Source organism: Panthera pardus, unplaced genomic scaffold (assembly GCF_024362965.1).
Source record: "Panthera pardus isolate Hobbes unplaced genomic scaffold, ASM2436296v1 HiC_scaffold_6, whole genome shotgun sequence".
Classification (NCBI taxonomy): domain Eukaryota; kingdom Metazoa; phylum Chordata; class Mammalia; order Carnivora; family Felidae; genus Panthera; species Panthera pardus.
Genome location: NW_026526991.1, coordinates 70,562,174 through 70,584,607, shown reverse-complemented (window position 1 = coordinate 70,584,607; position 22,434 = coordinate 70,562,174). Strand labels below are relative to the sequence as shown.

General features: G+C 35.8%; 1 long non-coding RNA gene across 1 annotated transcript in view; it reads left to right on the top strand.

Moving 5' to 3' along the window:
* The first annotated feature begins 8,455 nt into the window (after positions 1-8,455).
* Positions 8,456-22,434, top strand: part of LOC128774897 (uncharacterized) — a 37,340-nt gene continuing 23,361 nt past the window's right edge. Inside the window, exon 1 of the long non-coding RNA XR_008419396.1 lies at positions 8,456-8,618. This is a non-coding gene — a long non-coding RNA (uncharacterized LOC128774897). The remainder of the gene's footprint in view (positions 8,619-22,434) is intronic.

Below are 22,434 nucleotides of genomic sequence, written 5' to 3'. Positions count from 1 at the left end.
TTGATACCACAACCAAACTTCTCTGTCTTTAAAAGAACAAACAAACCAGATTTATAGCCTTTTAGATGTTTAATTTAAGGATTTTGGAACACCAACTGTTTCACTAATCCTAAATTCTCCATTCAAATATCCAAACATCTTGAATTATGAAGGGAATTTTCAACAGGAAAACAAATAATTATATTACCTTTGGTCTGGGCATCTGATCAAGGGGTTTCCTGTCCCATTTGGGCAGAATTTTCTATTTAGATTACCAGTCAGATAGATGACCTGTTATCTTTCTAATCAAGCTAACAACTCTTTAATCACGAATATAGTGAAATCAAAAGAAATATAGGAACATACATTTTATAGGTGGGAAAGATGAAGGTCACGACGCAGTAGAGTTAAATGCTCTTAATGAAAAGGTTCTTGTTTCTTTACAAAATAAGAAAGTAAATTGAAAACCACACTAAAATTCATTTCAAGTATAACTTTCAGGCCTATAGCAGTATGGTGCCAGTCTATAATTTAATTCACAACCTATATTAGATATAAAGATCCTTAAATACTCTCATATGTTTATTAAATGACACATCCCTATCTTTCTTTGGCTGTACTGATTCTACTTTTTTTTTCCTGAGGTACTACATCTGGGGAATTTTATATGCAACATCAGATTACAGAAGTCATGTCTCTCTAGCAGTCCTAGTTAGACGACAAGTACTCTTTTAGTTTTTACATTGCTAGACCAAGACAGTAACTGTAAGAAGGTTCTTCCCCTCTTGAAGATTGTCCCTAGCCCTAAAGAAGCTGAACTGGGAATTTGAGACAGGAATGGCCTGCAGGTAGATAGCATGGTGGAATGAGGCTAGTTTGGGTGCTTCTTAAAATGTTTCAACACACCAGTGTCAAGAGATAAGCCAAGAGTCTGTTTCCCTACCTCTTAGCCCTTAACTAATTCTTCATGCCAACGATCCTGTGGCCTGGTTTTCTTTGAAAGGTTGTTTAAAAATCTAGAGATGAAATGTTTTCTTTTCTAGATGAAATGCTTTAAATTGTTATTTAAAGAAATATTGTTATTATCCAAGTAAAATAATCATTCAGGTAATTCTTAACTTTGAAAAGGAATTAAATTATTAAGGACAAAAGCTCCCTCTTTTTTGTTGAAAAGCTGAACAATTTTCTACTGTGTTTCCTTTTAAGTGAGGCCTCCCAATAATGTCTAACCCTCAATAATAAAACTCTGGGGTGGACCCATCAGCTCTGAGTACATCATTATTTTTCAGGATGATTGGTGATTAACAAATGCATTATATCATCAACTTGCATTTATTAAGTGCCCAAATGAACATAATGTTATGCTCCATGCCGTATGAGGCAAGTTAAATAGACACAATTCCTACCCTCTAGGAGGAAATTATTCATATTTATCAGATAGCAGCATGATGTAATCCATGGAGCATTGAATGAGAGCAGATTTTACTCTTAAGAGTATCACTAACTGATACATATCCTTGAGATACTCTCTAGAAGTGCCAAATCAAGAACTGGATTTTTTGCCTATGTATTCAGATAATGACTCTTAATCTCTCCTTCATGTCACTAGGGGATAACCTAGCCATCACAAAATAAATTGTAGGGAAATTTCTATTTCATCCAGTTAATTAAGCTGGTTCTAGCAGAGATTCCCGAAGAGTAGCAAACTTATGATTACCTAAAAATAATTTTAGGTGGTATATGAAAGAACATTTTAATAGTAATATATTTATAATAATGTATATTAGAAGTGACTGCTCCCTAAATTTTGATAAAAAATTTCCATTTAGATACATGTATTTAATTTTATATTTTTAAAAATATATTAACTAGCATGCAGATATCACAACAGTAATGAAGGTAGAAAGGAATAAAATGAAGTTTTGGAAATATTAAGTTAGAGTATGAGTTTAGCATACAAATATAAAGATACATTTATATTTTTATAAATATAAAATACCAAAACAGTCTGGTTGGTTTTTCACATATATTTGTTTTTTGAAGTTGTGATGCCATGCTTTTTTGTTTTTTGTTTTTTGTAGAATCATGACAATTAAAATACTATGTAAAAGACTATAAACACACCAAGAAAATCTATCAAAACTATTAATCAAGGGGTGCCTGGGTGGCTAAGTCGGCTGAGCGTCCGACTTCAGCTCAGGTCATGATCTCACGGTTCGTGAGTTCAAGCCCTGCGTCGGGCTCCGTGCTGACAGCTCAGAGCCTGGAGTCTGCTTCGGATTCTGTGTCTCCCTCTCTCTCAAAAATAAATAAAACATATTTTTTTTAAAAAACTATTAATTAATTCAAACAAAACAGAAACTATTCCAGTTATAGTAATATAAAATATAATAAAATACTTAGGAATAAATTCAACAAAAGAAGTGGGAGATTTGTATACTGAAAACTAAGACTAGAAAACATCATGATACAAATTAAGGACCAGGGATTGGAAGAGTTAATATTGTTAAGATGTAGTACTTCCCAAATTGATCTACAGATTCATTGCAATTCTTAGGAAAATCCCAGCTGGTTCTATTGAATAAGTGGATGAGTGATTCTAGAATTGAGGAGTGCTGGGGTGGCTCTGTCAGTTAAGTTCAGGTCAGGTCATAATCTCATGGTTTGTAAGTTTGAGCCCCACATCAGGCTTTGCACTGACAGTGAGAGCTTGTTTGGGACTCTCTCTCTCTCTCTCTCTCCATCTCTCTCTGCTCCTCCCCCACTCTCTTTCAAAATAAGCTTTAAATTTCATGGAAATGTAAGAGACCCAATATAGTCAAAACAGTCTTGGAAAAGAAGAACTAAGTTGGAGAAATCACACTTCCTGATTTTAAAACATCTACAAATCTATATTAATCAAGACAGCATGGTACTGACATGAGGATACACATATAGATCATTGGAATAAAATTGAAAGTACAGAAATAAACACTTATCACTGACAGAGTTTTGGCAAAGGTGACAAGAAAACTCAGTGGAGAAAGAAAAGTCATTTCAAAAAATCATGCTGGGACAATTGGATGTTCATATGCAAAAGAATTCAACTTGAATGCCTATTTCATAGCATATTAAAACATTAAAAAATTATCAAAGAAACAAATGTAAGCACCAAAAATATAAACCTATTAAAATTTTTTCATTTATTTATTTTTGAGAGAGACAGACAGTGTGGGCGGGAGAGGGGCAGAGAGAGAGAGAGATACAGAATCCAAAGCGGGCTCCAGGATCTGAGTTGTCAGCACAGAACCTGATGCGGGGTTTGAACTGATGAACTGTGAGATCATGACCTGAGCCAAAGTCAGACACTCAACTGACTGAGCCACCTAGGCACCCCCCAAAATATAAAACTATTAGAACAAAACACAAACATAAATCTTAGTGACCTTGGATTAGGCATTGGTTTCTTAGATATGATGCCAAAAGCACAAGCAATAAAAGAAAAAATAGATAAACTTGACTTGATCAAAGTTATAAATTTGTGCACTCTAAGAAAACTATCAAGGAAGTTAACATAGAATGGAAGGAAATATTTATAAGTCATATATTGAATGAGAGACTTGAATCTAAATATAAGGAATCTTTACAACTCAATAATAAATAGACAAATTATCCAGTAAAAATGGGCAAATGATTGAACAGAAGATATAGAAGAAGATATATAAAGGACAACAGGAACATGTAAAGATGATCAACATCATCAGTCATGACAGAAATACAAATCAAAACCACAATGAGATGCCACTGCATACCTGCTAGGATGGTTATAAAAAAAAAATGACTATAACCAGTGTTTGCAAAGATGTAGAGAAATTGAACTGTCATAAATTGCTGATGGGAATATAAAAAGGTACAACCACTTTAGAAATGGTTTGGCAGTTCCTTAAAAAGTTAAATATAGAGTTTCCCATATAACCCAGCAATTCCACTCCTAAGTACATACCCAAGAAAACTGAAAGCATATGTCCACACAAAAACTTGTAGATGGGGGTGCCTGGGTGAATGTCCAACTCTTTATTTTGCCTCAGGTCATGATCTCACAGTTTGTGGGTTCGAGCCCCACATAGGGCTCTGCACTGACAGTTTGGAACCAGCTTGGGATATTCTCTCTCTCTCTCTCTCTCTCTCTCTCTATCTCTCCCCACCCCCCATTCACACTCTCTCAAAATAAATAAAGCATTAAAAAAAACTTACAGATGAATGTTTACAGCAGCATTATTCATAACCAAAAAGTGGGAAAAAAAACCAATGTCCATCAACTAAGGAATGGATAAACAAAAATGGTATATTCATACAATGGAATATTATCCATCTATAAAAAGAAATAAAGTACTGAAATATGTCACAACATGGAAACATGTTGAAATCACAAAAAACATTATGCTAAGTGAAAGAAGCCAGGCACAAAAGTCAATATATCAAATGTTCAGAAAAGGCAAATCCATAGAGACAGAAAGTAGATTAGTCATTGCCATGGACTGGAGTGAGGAAGAAATTGTGAGTGATGGCTAGGGGATACAGGGTTTCTTTGGGGATGACGATGACAATATTCCAGAATTTGACAGTGGCAATGATTGTATAACTTTGTGAATATACTTAAACCCCTGAATTGTATATTTTAAAACAGCAGACTTTGTCTCAATTTAAAAAGTATATAATATAAATTTTTGAAATATACTTTTTGAAAATTGCCTGGAGTATATGTAAAGGAGATTTCTTTACTAATCCCAGAACATGTACTGGAGAACAGGGATCTTTAGGACACTTTTCCAATAATAAAAGAGCTAGTGGGCACCATTTCTCTCCTGCTCTCCCCAGCCTAGATAGCCTGACTCCTATAGGAAACAGCACAAACACCCTCCACCTACCATGCTGACACTGGGTGCCACCCTGCATTCTCCTACAGATCCACCCATCCAACCCACCCGATTCAGCAGGAGTCCCTCCAAAGCAGTTTCTGCTGTGTTCCATCCTGCAAGCAGCCCCGACAGGGACCAGCTCCACTCCAAAGTGACTCCTGCCCTGGGGAGAGGGGAAGATAACCACACACATGAGTAGATTCTCAATCCCAGCAGCTGAACATTGTAACTAGCAGTGCAGGGAGAGTCCCCTGCCAATCAGTATAACTGCACCCTGGCAGGCATCTGGCCTGACTACTGGTCCTGTCCACTAACAAAAACCTCTCAGGGGATAAAATAGGGAGAACACCCTGAAGCTTGGTACCACTGTAGCCCCAGCAAATGGGCTGAGGGTAGGCATCTGGTCTTACTGCTGAAACTGCCCAACTACAAGCCAGTGACAGCCCCAGACTATCCTCCTAAGAGAACAAGGACCAAACCCAGATCACAACAGGCAAAGTGGGCCACTGCGGCCAACTGGACAAAGGCAAATGAGGCTCAGTCACAACAGTAGGGTACATGCAACACACATAGGAGACACCTCTAAAGTACCTGGCTCTGGTTAACAAAGGCCATTGTTCTACAGGGCACCACAAGACCTCTTCTTCAAAAGGCTACTACTTTCAAGAGCAGGAGATGTAGCTGATTTTCCTAACACATAGAAACAAAGAGTTAGACAAAACGAGGAGACAAAGGAATATGTCCCAAATGAAAGAATAGAACAAAACTGCAGCAAAAGAGCTAAATGAAACGGAGATAAGCAAGATGCCTCACAAAAAATTCAAAGCAGTAGTCATAAAGACACTTATCACTTGAGAAAAGAGTGGAGGATCTCAGTGAGAGCTCCCACAAAGAGATAGAAAATGTAAAAAAAAATGAACATAAGGGAAGGGAAGCAAAAATAATATAAAGACAGAGAGGGAGACAAACCGTAAGAGACTCTTAAATACAGAGAACAAACTGAGGGTTGCTGGCAGGATGTTGGGTAGGGGGATGGGCTAAATGGGTGAGGGGGATTAAGGAGGACACTTGTTGGGATGAGCACTGGGGTGTTATATGTAAGTGATGAATCACTAAACTCTATTCCTGAAATTAAAAGAATAAATAAATAAATAAATAAATGGCTACTTAGAAAAATATTTAAAAATAACTACAAAAGTTATGTTTACCACAGATGAGGCACAGAATAGGAACTCTGATTTAAAAAATAAGTGTCTCATGTAGATGTTTGTGTAATTAAAATTTATTAAAATTTAAAAAAAATAAAAAAAATCCACAAAAAACAGTTGTCTTAGGGAATGAAATTGGAGAGGAGTTGAGACCAGACTTCTGTTTTTCATTATAAGCCTTTTGGTTCCAATTGATTTTTGAAACTAGATTTCTCTATAAATTTATTTATTTATTTATTTTTAAATGTTTATTTATTTTTGAGACAGAGAGAGACAGAGCATGAACGGGGGAGGGTCACAGAGAGAGGGAGACACAGAATCTGAAACAGGCTCCAGGCTCTGAGCTGTCAGCACAGAGCCCGATGCGGGGCTCGAACTCACGGACTGCGAGATCATGACCTGAGCCGAAGTCGGATGCTTAACCGACCAAGCCACCCAGGCACCCCTCTCTATAAATTTAATAAAATGTCTTTAAATTTAAGTAAAAATATATAAAAATTTAAAGTTAGAGTAAAAATAAATGAATAAATTATAGATAATTTGGAAAATATAGAAAATTATGTGTAAAAATATTTTCATTGCTCATATGCAACTAATAATGTTAATTTTCTCCTTTTTCCTCTTCAGTTTTAAAAACAAAGTTGTGAAAAAAATAAAAACATAATTGAGATCATGGTGAAAAAAAACACAAGAAAATGTAAAAAAAGAAGGGAATCAATGAGACAAAGAATTCAATAACTGAAATTAAAAATGCACTGGAGGGATACTCTTTATCTGATATGTCATTTGTAAATATCTTCTCCCATTCCATGGGTTGCCTTTTAGTTTTGTTGATTTAGTTTTGTAAATCAAAACCACAATGAGATACCACCTCACACCTGTCAGAACGGCTAAAATTAACAACTTGGGAAACAACAGATGTTGGCAAGGATGCAGAGAAAGGGGAACACTTTTGCACTGTTGATGGGAATGCAAGCTGGTGCATTCCAGCACCAATATGCTGGAAAACAATATGGAGGTTCCTCAAAAAATTAAAAACAGAATTACCTTATGACTACCACTAGGTATTTATGCAAAAAATACAAAAATGATGATTCGAAGGGGCACATGCACCTCAATGTTTATAGCAGCACTATCAATGATAGCCAAATTATGGAAAGAGCCCAAATGTCCATCAATTGATGAATGGCTTAAGAAGATGTGGTATACATATATAATGGAATATTACTTGATCAAAAAGAATGAAATCTTGCCATTTTGCAACAGTGTAGATGGAACTAGAGTTTATTATGCTGAGTGAAATAAGTCAGTCAGGGAAAGAAAATATCATATGATTTCACTCATTTGTGGAATTTAAGAAATAAAAGAGATGAACATAGGAGAGGGGAAGGAAAAATAAGATAAAAGCAGAGATAATGGAAACCAGAAAAGACTTAAAAAAAATTTTTTTTATTTGAGAGAGAGAGAGAGAGAGGAGAGGGGCAGAAGGAAAGAGAAAGAATCCTAAGCAGGCTCCATGCTCAGTGTGGAGTCAGACATGGGGCTTAATCCCATGACCCTAGGATCATGACCTGAGTCAAAATCAAGAGTCGGACGCTCAACTGACTGAACCACCCAGGTGCCCCAAGAGGCTCTTAAATGCAGAAAACAAACTGGGGTTTGCTGGAGAAGAGGTGGGTGGGGGGATAGGCCAAATGTGATGGGCATTAAGGAGGGTACTTGTTGGGATGATGACTGGGTGTTATATATAAGTTATGAATCATTGGATTCTTCTCCTGAAACCAATACTACACTGTATGTTAACTAACTTGAATTTAAAGAAATAAATTTAAAAAATAAAATAAATGGCCAGAGGGAATCAATAATAGATTATAGGAAGCAGAATAATAGATCAGTGAGCTGGAAGACACAGTAGTGGAAAGCAACCAAGCTCAATGGAAAAAAAGAATAATAAAAAATGAGAATAGGTTAATGGAACTCAAGAACATCAGCAAGCATAATTACATTCCCATTATAGGGATCCCGGATGAAGAAGAGAGAGAGAGGGGAGTAGAAAATTTATTTGAAGAAATAATAACTGAAAACTTCCCTAATCTGGGTAAAGAAACAGAGATCCAGGTCCAGGAAGCAAACAGGCCCCAACAAAATTAACCCAATGAGGTCTACACCAAGACACATAATAATTAAAATGCCAAAAAGTAGAGGTAGAGTTTTAAAAGTGACAAGAGGAAAGAAAATCATTGCATATAAGGGAAACCCCATAAGGCTACCAGCTGATTTTTTCAGCAGAAACTCTGCAGGCCAGAAGGGAGGGGCATGATAGAGTCAAAGTACTGGAAGGAAAAAAAAACTTGCAACCAAGATTACTCTACTCAGCAACCCTGTCATTCAGAATGGACAGATAGAGTTTCCCAGACAAACAAGTTAAAGGAGTTCACCACCACTAAACCAGCCTTACAAGAAACATTGAAGGGAGTGGGAAGAAAAGGCCATATCAGGAACAAGAAAATTATGAAAGGAAAACATTTCACAGGTAAATATAAGCAGAATATTCACCCTCTGTTAGAGTGGATAAACTTTGGACAAGTAAATATAAATATGATTCATGTTTACAAGAGGGAGGTACAGGGTATTTTGGTTACCTGGAAGAGGGCGTTCTAACTTAGTCCCGGGTTTCAGGGAAGGCCTTACTGTGAGGTAATGTTTAAACTGAGATCGTGAAGAGCAGGGATGTTATGTAGGGAAAGTACGTTTCAGGAAAGGTGAAAACAGTATAATTAGTAATATAGAGGCAAAGTATGGTTTGTCATTTTTGAATTTGCGTATGGCTGCAACCATATATATGATAAATAAAGAGTAATATCCTTAATATGTGAAGAATTCTTATAAATCAAAAAGTAAAAGTTGAACATAACAGTGGGAATAGGTAGTTTACCAAAAAAAAAAAAAAAAAAAGACGTCTACATATGCAATATTTTACAAGTTCATTCTCCTTGGTAATTAAAGAATGCAATTTAGAAAGTCAAAAAATACTTAAAAACTGTTTTGCCTGTTATACTGACAATGCGCTAAAATAACTAGCATGTATCATTGGCAAGGGGCACTGTAGGCAGTAACGCATACTGGTTAAGAGATTGGGTTGGGAGCCAGATTGCCTAGATCTAAAACCCACCTCTCACTTACCACCTGTATGATCATTGGCAAATTATTTCATTTCTCTAAGTCTTAGATCCTACATCTATAAATCAGGACTAATACAAACTCATAAGGTTATTGTGAGGTTAGGATTAAATGATAGATGTCAAGTGATTGGAGCAGCACCGGGTACATAGTGAGTCCCCAATAAATGCTATTTTTATTTCCTAACACTGCCCGGTGATTTTATATGCCACTGTGCTGATATACTAAATCATAATAAATACTTGGGCTTATTTCCTATTGACTTGTGTATATCAGTACACTACATACCTAATTACATAATACACATTAATTGCTGAAGTTAGTTAGTTGCTGAAGTCTGATATTAACTTTAAAAAAAATAAGATAAAGTCTCTGGTCCTTATTCTTCTTTTGAAAAATTTCCTGACTATTTTTGCATGATTTTTTCATAAATGTACTTTAAAATCCCTTTTTAATCTTCAAGTTCCTAAGCACAACACTTCAAAAGCAATTGAATCGTACTTAGCTACAGATGAGTGTGCACATAAATGACATCCTGATAATACCAAGTCTTCCTATCCATGCATGGGCTATTTCCTTTCATTTCTTTTATTCTTTTATCCTCCCACATAAATAAATATAACCATAGTAGAATTTTGTAATTTTATTCACATAGGCCATGCAAAAGACAAAATGTATGTGTATGTATGCACATGTATGTGTGTTTGTGTCTGTATGTATATGTATGTATTCACATGTATGTATTCACATGTATTCACACACACACAATGAATTTATAAAACAAATTCCATATGAAATTCTGAAAATATATATTTCAATAATGTAGGAATAAACATATCACTTCCAAAAATGTCTCCATTAAAGAGGGAAACGATTTATTTTAAATAGAATTATGAGTGTGTTAGCTAAAAACTAATCTTAACACTTTATAAACTATGTATATTAATAACCTGTAAGTATAAAATGCCAAGAAATTACTTGCTTTTTAAGTAAAAATAATTGCCTGCCAAACTGACAAAATTATCATATATATTCACACACACAAACACACCCAACTTTGTATTTCCTAACTGAGCTTATGAGGAGTTCACAGATGCTATGCGCAGCTTATAGTCATGGCATTTGGATTTCTCCTTGAAAGAACAATCAATATGTACAGGGTGAACGGACACTATTTAAGATGTTTCTTTACAAGATGAATGTTCTTCATTAATCATTTCCCTCCCCAGAAAGAGACCTTCTGATCTCTTGTTAGAGAGAAAACAAAAAGGCAGCTTCATGGTTCTGGCACATGGACTGACACAGGCTCCAAAGAAATAGTCTGAGGCCAGGGCCATACTGCCCAACTTCTGTTCTATGATATAACAAATCCAATGCTTGGCTCTAGAAAGTCCATTTAGTAAAATGGGGGATCCAGTGAAGTGTAACACAAATCAATAGCAAAAACCCCAAAAAGTACATCTGAAACCGTACTGTAGATGAACCAGAGGCACACTTACCATGAAGCTATAGAAGCTGTAGGTCCTCTCACGTGCACAGGCCACCTCCAAAACCCCAGGACGGACCCTATCAACGTGATCACATGGTCATTTGTTTTAGGGTTGTAAAGATAGTTTGCACTCTGATTCTTAAAGAAGTGTTCCTCCCATATTAAATAACCCTCAGGCCCCACACAACGTCAGGCCACTCCTGCTCTTCACTTTTCTAAATATCTTTTTTTTTTAAGTTTATTTATGTAAGTAATCTCTATACCCATTGCGGGGCTCAAACTCACAACCCTGAGATCAAGAGTTGCATGCTCTTCTGACTGAGTCAGACAGGTGGCCCCTAAATTTATCCTTTTTATATTTTACTGTTTTGGAGATTTTTTTCCCACTAAGTGTAAAGGAAATGCATTCTCTTGGCTTTGTCAGCACATTGCTCTTAAATGTCTACATCCTGTTACGCTAGTAAGCCAAAGAAAGATGAAGAGAAGGACGAATAAATTCCAACTTATTTAAACTTCTAATTTAAAAGAGAAAAGAAGGCTAATTTTATTGCACAGAATGTTAATAGCCAAGAGATAATACTTGTGTACTACAAAACACATATAGATACTATAAACTCTATGGAAGAAGAGACCAAAAAAGTCCTCTTTGTATCATCATTCCCCCCCCACCCACCGCCCCCCTGTATTAAAACACATCTGCTTCCAGAAGCAAAGAAAGGAAAGGAGTGGGTAGTACATGCCTCAGACTGTCTCCAAAGTTTTGTTTTGGCTACATTTTCATAGCAGAACTGATGAGAAAAATGCTAAGATTAATGAATGAGGAAACATAACTATTTAATAAATGACATCTGCTTGAAAGTCACCTTAGAGAATTCAATCTTTTCAAGTATAAGAGCACTAAAAAAACTCTAAGCTTCCTTCACAAAGTAAAGTATATATTGAGCAGAGTGTTTCCAGGGTTGGGGGAAGGCAGAGAGCATAGCATATTTCTCATATCTTGAAAATGCAGGTGCAAAAAGGGAGAAAATTGTGGAAACAAGTGATATAATTAATGAAGCAAAAGATCACCAAACGAAATATTCTTTTTTTTTTTTTAAGTTACATCCAAATTAGTTAGCATATAGTGCAACAATGATTTCAGGAGTAGATTCCTTAGTGCTCCTTACCCATTTAGCCCATCCCTCCTCCCACAACTCCCCCAGTAACCCTCAGTTTGTTCTCCATATTTATGAGTCTCTTCTGTTTTGACCCCTTCCCTGGTTTTATATTATTTTTGTTTCCCTTCCCTTCTGTTCATCTGTTTTGTCTCTTAAAGTCCTCATATGAGTGAAGTCATAGGATTTTTGTCTTTCTCTGATTAATTTCACTTAGCATAATACCCTCCAGTTCCATCCACGTAGTTGCAAATGGCAAGATTTCATTCTTTTTGATTGCTGAGTAATACTCCATTGTATATATATACCACACCTTCTTTATCCATTCATCCATCGCTGGACATTTGGGCTCTTTCCATACTTTGGCTATTGTTGATAGTGCTGCTATAAACATGGGGGTGCATGTGTCCCTTTGAAACAGCACACCTGTATCCCGTGGATAAATGCCTAGTAGTGCAAATGCTGGGTCGTAGGGTAGTTCTATTTTGGGTTTTTTGAGGAACCTCCATACTGTTTTCCAGAATGGCTGCACCAGCCTGCATTCCCACCAACAATGCAAAAGAGATCCTCTTTCTCCGCATCCTCGCCAACATCTGTTGTTGCCTGAGCTGTTAATGTTAGCCATTCTGACAGGTGTGAGGTGGTATCTCATTGTGGTTTTGATTTGTATTTCCCTGATGATGAGTGATGTGGAGCATTTTTTCATGTGTCGGTTGGCCACCTGGGTGTCTTCTTTGGAGAAGTGTCTATTCATGTCTTTTGCCCATTTCTTCACTGGATTATTTGTTTTTTGGGTGTTGAGTTTGATTAGTTCTCTATAGACTTTGAATACTAACCCTTTATCTGATATGTCATTTGCAAATATCTTCTCCCATTCCATCGGTTGTCTTTTAGTTTTGCTGATTCTTTCCTTCGCTGTGCAGAAAATTTTATTTTGATGAGGTCCCAGTAGTTCATTTTTGCTTTTGTTTCCCTTGCCTCCAGAGTTGTGCTGAGTAAGAAGTTGCTGCGGCCAAGGTCAAAGAGGTTTTTGCCTACTTTTTCTTCGAGGATTTTGATGGCTTCCTGTCTTACATTTAGATCTTTCACCCATTTTGAGTTTATTTTTGTGTATGGTGTAAGAAAGTGGTCCAGGTTCATTTGTCTGCATGTCTCTGTCCAGTTTTCCCAGCACCACTTGCTGAAGAGAGTATCTTTTTTCCCTTGGATATCCTTTCCCGCTTTGTCAAAGATTAGTTGGCCATACGTTTGTGGGTCCATTTCTGGGTTCTCTATTCTGTTCCATTGATTTGAACATCTGTTCTTGTGCCAGTACCATACTGTCTTGATGATTACAGCTTTGTAGTATAGCTTGAAGTCTGGGATTGTGATGCCTCCTGCTTTGGCTTTCTTTTTCAAGACTGCTTTGGCTATTTGGGGTCTTTTCTGGCTCCATACAAATTTTAGGATTATTTGTTGAAACTCTGTGAAGAAGTTATTTTGATAGGGACTGCATTGAATATGTAGATTGCTTTGCGTAGTATTGACATTTTAACATTTGTTGTTCAAATGGAATATTCTTGAATTGATATTCTCTTTAAAATTACATAGAACATAAATTTCTAGACATTTGTTCTTCAATTTAAATTTATTCATGTGCAACATACAAATATCAAAGAAATGCAGTATCTAACCTTGTTACATTCAGTATTTATTGAAAAGATTTATTCTGGCACATGTTTATGCATTCCCATTCTCTTTGAGCTAGCACAACTAGCCCCAACTTTTTGTTATATGATGTTCATCAGGATTTCTAGTTCATCCAATTTGTTTCAGTCAAGTTCCCTCGTCTCTTTATTTCAGCCACACTCAAATCAATAATGTAGGAGTAGAGAAATGCCATTTTACTAAGGAGATTTATTTTAATCTCTGATAATTTTGAGCAATTCATGTTCTTTACACTTGACCCAGTTTGGTTAATAGACAATTAGAAGTTATGACTAATGTTACATACTCTTATGACTTACTTATTTTTTCTATGCCTTATTCCAATGTATTTCAATTGTAAAACTGACCAAATGCATATTAGGTTGTAATATATAACACGTTGTGATTTATATATTAAAAATTTCAATGGTGGGGCGCCTGGGTGGCTTTTTCAGTTAAGCGTTCGACTTCGGCTCAGGTCATGATCTCACAGTCCGTGGGTTCGAGCCCCGTGTCGGGCTCTGTGCTGACAGCTCAGAGCCTGGAGCCTGCTTCAGATTCTGTGTCTTCCTCTCTCTCTGCCGCTCCCCTGTTCATGCTCTGTCTCTCTCTGTCTCAAAAATAAATAAACGTTAAAAAAAAAAAATTTAAAAAAAATTTCAATGGCTGGTATTCTCCAGTGACTAATCAAAGTAATTAAATATTTCAATCTTTGTTTTCAGAGCTTCCTTAACCTGAAATAATTCACATATGGTTGTAGAGAATCCTTACTGCCCTTCAAAAGTCCTCCTCTTCTTCCATAATTAAAGAACTTCTGACATTTTAGTCAGATTCATGAATGCCTCGTCTCCCTTGTAGCTTAAGTGGCATATGACTGAATTCTAGTTAATAACATGTAAGCAAAACTTTTCTTTAAAATAGCTGCCCTCCATGGGGTGCCTGGGTGACACAGTCAATTAAGCGTCCAACTTCAGGTCAGGTCATGGATCTCACAGTTCATGGGTTCGAGCCCCATATCGGGCTCTAAGCTGACAGCTGGGAGCCTGGAACCTGCTTTGGATTCTGTGACTCCCTCTCTCTGTCCCCCTCCCCTGCTCGTGCTCCATCTCTCTCTCCCAAAAAATAAATAAAAACATTTTTTTAAAAAAGCTGGCCCCCACAAAATAGCTGGCCTACACCATTTGCTTCTTTCTAGTTTCATTTTTCCCTTCCTCTGTTTTAAAATGTGGATGGAGCAACCAATTTGGACCATGAGTAGACCTTGTGAATAGAAATCTATGTATTACAGGGGCGCCTGGGTGGCTCAGTCGGTTGAGCGTCCAACTTCGGCTCAGGTCATGATCTCAGTTGGTGAGTTTGAGCCCCTTGTCGGGCTCTGTGCTGACAGCTCAGAGCCTGGAGCCTGCTTCAGATTCTGTGTCTACCTCTCTCTCTCTCTCTGCCCCTCCTCTGCTCATGCTCTGTCTCTCTCTCTCTCAAAAATGAATAAACTTTAAAAAAATTTAAAGAAATCTATGTATTATAGAACAAGATAGAAGGAATCCAGTTCTTGAGGACTTTGTGGAACAGATTTCCCCTGCAGCATTGCACTGTCCATTTTGGAATTTTACTTGAGATGTAAATAAATTGTTCTTTTGTTGGAACAATTGTTATTTTGGGTTTCTGTTACCGGCAACTGAGCATTATTGTGTCTAATACATGATATGGCACCAGCTAATTTCCTTGGACTTCAGTGCTAAATACTACAATGCGTCTCTAGCATGAACATCCTATTAAAAAGTCTCAGTATAGAAAAACATTTTTATATACCATTTACAAGCTTTATAATGGCAATGCATCGCTATTTATGTCTGATACCAAATAATGCATATCTGAATTTACTAGCGCTACCAACAGAAAAAGCAGAAAACATACTCAATGGGAGAAATACCTTGGAACTCTTCTAGGAAGTCAAACACTGAACATGACATTCCAATCAGGTATAAGTTTTTAAAACCTGTTTGTTATCAATTGGCCAATAATTCACCTCCAGCATAACTTTTGTGGAAAGAAACCAGATAAGAGCCTGGTGGGAAACTTCAGATACCCTTGACTGAATGATACTTGGAGAAAATAAAGAATACTAAGGGAATTTTTCATATAAGAATCCAAACTCCAGATATGTTAGACTTCCTAACATGATAAGAATGCTACCAATATGAGTAAATGAAACAATCATGTCCAAAATATGTCACAAAAAATAAGCAGTATGGTTAGTTCAACCATTCATTCATTTATCCAATGAACATTTCTTAAACCATCTTCTTTGTATTATTTTCCATGTTGATTTCTTCATACCCATAAATAAGTTAACTCTCTGCCAGAGATTTTCTTTTTGTAAAGAGAAGCAATTGCTTCATCATTGTACTGGAAATTAGTATTGCTTGCACTCTTAAATTTATAACTAAAAATAAATCAGCTTTTAGCAAGAGCTGCTGAAGACCTTGAGCCTAAGGTAATAATGTAGTGAGACTAATTAAACCATTCTGATTTGTTTATTGAATGAAAAGTTTAATAATTAGACTATCATTTAATAATTGTGGATAACTTAATGTGTTAATTCACTTAACAAGTATGTTGATATGTGGGCACATTCTTCTGAGTTACTACTCACTTATATTTTATTAAATTACAAAGGCTGTGCATTGAGGAAAAAAATATTACTTCCTTCACACATAATGTGCAAGTTATAGAATGACTGACCAGGGTATGTCACCAGAACTTAGACTGAAACAAAAAAGGATGGAGGCCACAGGGGCAGAATGAGAAATTCAACTATAAGAGAGTAAATGTGAAGGCTGTGACTAAAGAAGATCTAAGTAGACAAAGATTCAAGTTAAGAAAATTAACAAAGGCAGGCTTCAGTTGGCAAGTACCTCGAACCCCGATTAGAAATCAGGTAGGTCAGGCATCTGGGAAGATTTGAAAGACTGAAACCAAAGATGAAAGATTCTGGGCAACACAACAGCAGAAATGCCAGCCAACTGTGCTTAGCAGCAAGATCTCAGATCCCCACTAGAATGCTTGGAGCAATGGGCATAAGTAATCAACAGTATAAATGGCGTGTATTATTGAGTTGAGGAGTCTGTGAGCTAGAGCCCCCTATATGTTCAGCCCAGGGGTAGAATTTGTCTCATAGCAAGAGTATGGTATGAAACTTCAGAAACCCTTGACTGAATGATACCTTCAGAGAATAAAGAATAATAAGGCAATTCTTGATACAGGCATTCAAACTCCAGGTATGTTAGACTCCCTTGAGCTGATTTATAAGCATGGTGGAGTTTTATCAACACAAGACCATAAGAGGTGCCAAATTGGGATCCCTTAAAATCAAGAAGAGGGACAAACTAGTGCAGACCCTGATACAACTTCGGTAGAATTAAGTAATACTGATAGTCTTGCATCTTCCCAGGGGTAATGTATAATTTATACTGTTATTGGGAACCTGAAATTAGACATTTGATTTCGAATGTGAGAATGTGGAGGTTTGCCCTTTAGGCCCTAGGTCTGATAACCAAACCCTGAGAGGGAAAACTCAAGCAAGAAGTTTAATCCTTTTGAATCAAAACAGCCACTGTGAATGCTGCTATGAGAAAAAAGTAATTGGGATACAGAAATAGGCAGTGTCTTGAGCTCCCTACACAAACACAGAGAGAGAGGTGTGGGGGGCGGGGGGGGTCAGGTCTTTATGGACACTAAGCCACACGTTTATACCAAAATATGTATGTTTATATTGTTATAGAATGTTGTCTACCTTAGTTGTCACAGAAATTTCTATCTTACCCAAAGTTTTCCTTCTCCTGAAATTCCATCATATTTAAGACAAAATAGAATCCTAGTTTTTTATTTAGATTGATAAAGAGGCAGAGGTTGGGTTGTTTTTCAATCCACATATAGTTAAATAAGTGAACTTTAACTAGTGATATATGTGTGATTATCAGCAGATAAATTTCAACTCGTTCTGCTATAGTCAGCATGGGAAAATAGTAAAATTTGAATGAACAGTAGATAAAGAGATAATACTATGTGAAAATCAAAGAACAAGATTTCTAAAAGAAAAAAAAGAAAGAGAAGAAGAAATCTAAAGTAAAGGGGTAAAATTACAAATGGGCTTTTGGAAAAGCTGTAAGTACTCCAGGCAATGAAGGATGATTGAAGACTTGAATTAAAAACAGATTCAACCAACAAGAAACATATTTTGTAAGGAAGGACAGATGTAATGGCTTGAGGGGAAGAAAGGAAGTAAGCAGTGGAGCAGGGAACATGAAAGAGTGACTCAGCTGTGCAGTCACAGAAAGGTGATCAAGAGAATATGAAGTTTTAAAGTATAAAACGAACAGAGACTGACTTTACAAGTCAAGCAGGAAATTTCAAATTAATTTCAGGGTTCAATTTGACATAGTCGAATGGTAGCTGATACATAATTAATCCTCTCCTATTCTTAAAATTCTTGAGGTGGGAAGAGGGAAAGTTTGCAGGAAATGAACAGGGAGAAACTCAAAGAAATTAACAGCTGTCTACACAGAAAGCCCCAGTATGAAAAGATTTCAAGCATGAGACAACTCATCAATCACCTAATTTAGTACCATCAGTATGCAAAGTACTGTGCTATATATAGATAAATAGCCTTGGTTCTACCTCTTACAATATCATCTCATGCAAGTTCTTGACTTCTTTGAGCAAAAGGGTCTTCATCTATAAAGTGAGGATAACAACACATATTTAACATAATATTATCAGGACTAAATTCAATAAATTGTGGTAAATTGCTATGTAAATGATACTTATTATTGAAAAAATAAGAGCAGACATTTATTTTAGAGTATTTTAGAAGAAGAAATTACTTAGAACAGTTGTCTTATGCCCCAAGGGAAATAGTGAGAGTGCAGGGAGTCACCCAAGGCAATCCAGCTAGAGAATCCATGATTCTGATACACTTGGCTATACTGCCTTAGTCCCCAATTTCAGGGAATTTGCAATCTCATTTAGGGGAAAACATGTGGAATGTTGAATAAGCAACAAAAAGACATTATCATAAAGGAACCCATGATCCCATATTAGATGAGTTTTACAGATAGGGAGGTTTTGCTGGAATGTTCCTAGAACACCTCCTAGAAGAGAAAAAGACTTGAGTCATGTTGATGAGGATGACTGGAATTGGACCATCAGAATAAGCAATAAGAATAGAAGAAAACAGCAAAATAATGAGGCTAAAAATATAAAGCACAGATATTCAGAGTACTGAGTCATTTATGTTAGAGAAAGATCTAAAAAATGTCATAGAAATTTTAAACCCTCCTTACATTTCATTGAAGGAGAAGAAAATGGCTGCAAATGATGATGCCATTCCAACTTAGAGAATATAACTCTCAAAACAACTTATTGTTTACTATTTGAGGAATGGTTAAAATAAATGACTATGTGATATACTCACCAGAGACAAAAAAACCAATAAAAGAAAATATAAGCCAAAATAAACACAACAGTAATTTTTTAAAGAAAGTATTTTATATTTAGACAACATGATTAGGAAATAACCTACTTTAAAAATACTACTCCCTGATTTTTATGCTTATTGAAATAAGGTTTAATAAAATAAGATTTAAGGTTTAATAAAATTATACTCAGTTTCAAAAATGCTTATTTTCATTGTCTTTGAAAGAAGTTAGGAAAGGAAAATTTTAATCTTAAGAATTTTTAATGCTATTTGAAAAACTGTTAGACCTTATCACAACCTGGTCTTACTAAGTGTAAAGAACTGCATTGAATCATTTCTACTTATTTTGTGGGAACTTTGAAAATACTAAATTGAAATTTAAAGTGGAAACACAAATGTAAATATGTAAGAATCAAATATGTATATATGTTATGTATGTATATATGTATATAAATATGTAAGATCAAATATGTGAGGATCAAATAAGAAAAGAGCTTATGAGAGCCCTCTGATACAGCACTACCATAAATGTATAATTATAGCTGTACATAAAATATTAGAAATAGAGAATTGATAAGTCTTTAATCAGTTACCTACCAGATTATGAGCTCCTCCAGGGCAGGAACTATATCTATTCTTCTTATCACCATGTATTCCATGCTTAGAATAGTGTTGTCTGCCATGTCAATAAATTGCTGATTGAATGGATGCAGCAATAAATGAGCACGGCAACTTTCTGCCTCCAGGAAGACTTCCATCTAGAAGGAACAAATTTAGCTGTAGTCCTTAATAGAGAATTACATCAATATTATTGTGTTCCATTCTTCATTTATTGACTCATAAGAATTATTGAGTGCCCACTATGTGCCAGACATTGTGTCAGATGCTGAGGATACAATGATAAAAACAAGCAAACCAACCAACCAACCAATAATATCCCTGCCCTTATGGATCTCAAAGTATGACAGGAAAGATATTAGTCTAATAATCAGAGAAATAAATTTATATAGCTACAATTGAGATAAATGCAAAGGAATGCATTTGATATACTTACAAAATTATTATGCATAACTGTTTAAGCCAGATGTTATAAAGTTTCTCAGACAGAACATATATTTTGGTTATTAAAGAAAATAACTTTTTGAAGAGACAGCTGAGTCCAGAAATATATTACATAAATTGATATTGTTGGCTTATCCACACAAGTTTATTAAATTAAATTAACTACACAGGAATGCAAGCTGGTGCAGCCATTCTGGAAAACAGTATAGAGGTTCCTCAAAAAACTAAAAATAGAACTACCCTATGACCCAGCATTTGCACTACTAGGCATTTATCCACGGGATACAGGTGTGCTGTTTTGAAGGGACACCCCAATGTTTACAGCAGCACTATCAACAATAACCAAAGTATGGAAAGAGCCCAAATGTCCAGCGATGGATGAATGGATAAAGAAGGTGTGGTATATATATACAATGGGGTATTACTCAGCAATCAAAAAGAATGAAATCTTGCCATTTGCAACTACGTGGATGGAACTGGAGGGTATTATGCTAAGTAAAATTAGTCAGAGAAAGACAAAAATCCTATGACTTCACTCATATGAGGACTTTAAGAGACAAAACAGATGAACAGAAGGGAAGGGAAACAAAAATAATATAAAACCAGAGAAGGGGACAAAACAGAAGAGACTCATAAATATAGAGAACAAACTGAGGGTTACTGGAGGGGTTGTGGGAGGAGGGATGGGCTAAATGGGTAAGGGGCACTAAGGAATCTACTCCTGAAATCATTGTTGCACTATATGCTAACTATTTTGGATGCAAATTTAAAAACATAAAAAATAAAACAAGTTAATAAGAAAAATTAACTACAGAATGATTCACATGTACAATTATTTGTTTTCAGGGGAAATTTCCTTTCTCCTCATCCTTCAGTTTGTTGGTTGCCTTTAAAGTCACCAATATTTGAAATGTCTCTTCATGCTGTCAAAATGAATATTTCCTTTTTTAAAAATTTATTTTTAATTTACTTTTTAATTTTTCTGTGTCTGACATGTCCTTGCAGATGAATTTGTCTATTTCCTTTCACAGTGAAACAGCATTTTGTGAAATTTAATTCCTGATTTACTTTGAAAAGCCTCCTTCCTGCAGTCATAGATTAATATACAATATTCCATCCTTGGGTTGTTTTTGTATACCCTCAATACTGTCAAATATCAATTTACTTAACTAGATTCTCTAACCAAGGCAAGGAGGGGATATGGGAAATTATCATCTGAGCCATCGGTATATGAAATCAAAGCCTCCTCAATGGGCAACATGAGTCTTGCTGTAGCCTCACTTCAGGAAATAATTAAAATCCGCAGTTCCCTAAAATTAATTAATTAATTAATTTAAAAAAAATCCTCAGCTCCCTCTAACATTGCTTCACTTCTTTTTAATTTTTACCTTTTAACCCCTTCACCCATTTCTCACTATCTTGCCACCCTTTGCCTCTGGCAACCACCAGTTTTCTGTATCTATGAGCTTGATTTTTTTTTCTTTTTGATTCCACATATAAAAGAGATCATATAGTTTTTGTCTTTCTCTCTAACTTACTTCACTTAGCATAATGCCCTCGAGGCCCATCAATGTTGTTGCAAATGGCAAGATTTCATTATTTTTTTATGACTAATATTTCATTTTATGTATATACCACAAAGTCTTTATCTATCCATCTATTGGTGGACACAGGCTGTTTCCATTTCTTGGTTGTTGTAAATAATGCTGCAGTAAACATGAGGGTGCATATATCTTTTCAAATTAGTGTTTTCGTTTTCTTCAGATAAATACCCAAAAATCAGATTGCTGAATCATATGGTAGTTCTATTTTTAATTTTTTTGGGAAACTCAACATTCTCATAGAGTGCACAAGGGTTCCCTTTTCTCCACATCCTAGCCAACACTTGTTGTTTCTTGTCTTTTTCATGATAGTCTTTCTAACATATGTAAAGTAATATTCATTGTAGTTTTGATTTGCATTTCCCTGAATGATGTTGAGCATCTTTTCATGTACCTCTTGGCAATCTGTATGTCTTTTTTGGTAAAAAGATGTCTATTCGCATCTTCATTTTTAAAATCGGATTTTTTTGCTATTGAGCTTATGAGCTCTTTATGTATTTTAGATATTAGCCTGTTATCAGATACATTAGCCTGTTATCAGATACATTATTTGCAAATATTTTCTCCTATTTAGTCGGTTGCCTTTCCATTTTGTTGATGGTTTCCATTGCTGTGCAGAAGCTTTGAGTATGATGTACTTCCACTGATTTATTTTTGCTTTTGTTGCTTTTGCTTTTGACAGTCAGTAAGACTGTCAAGGA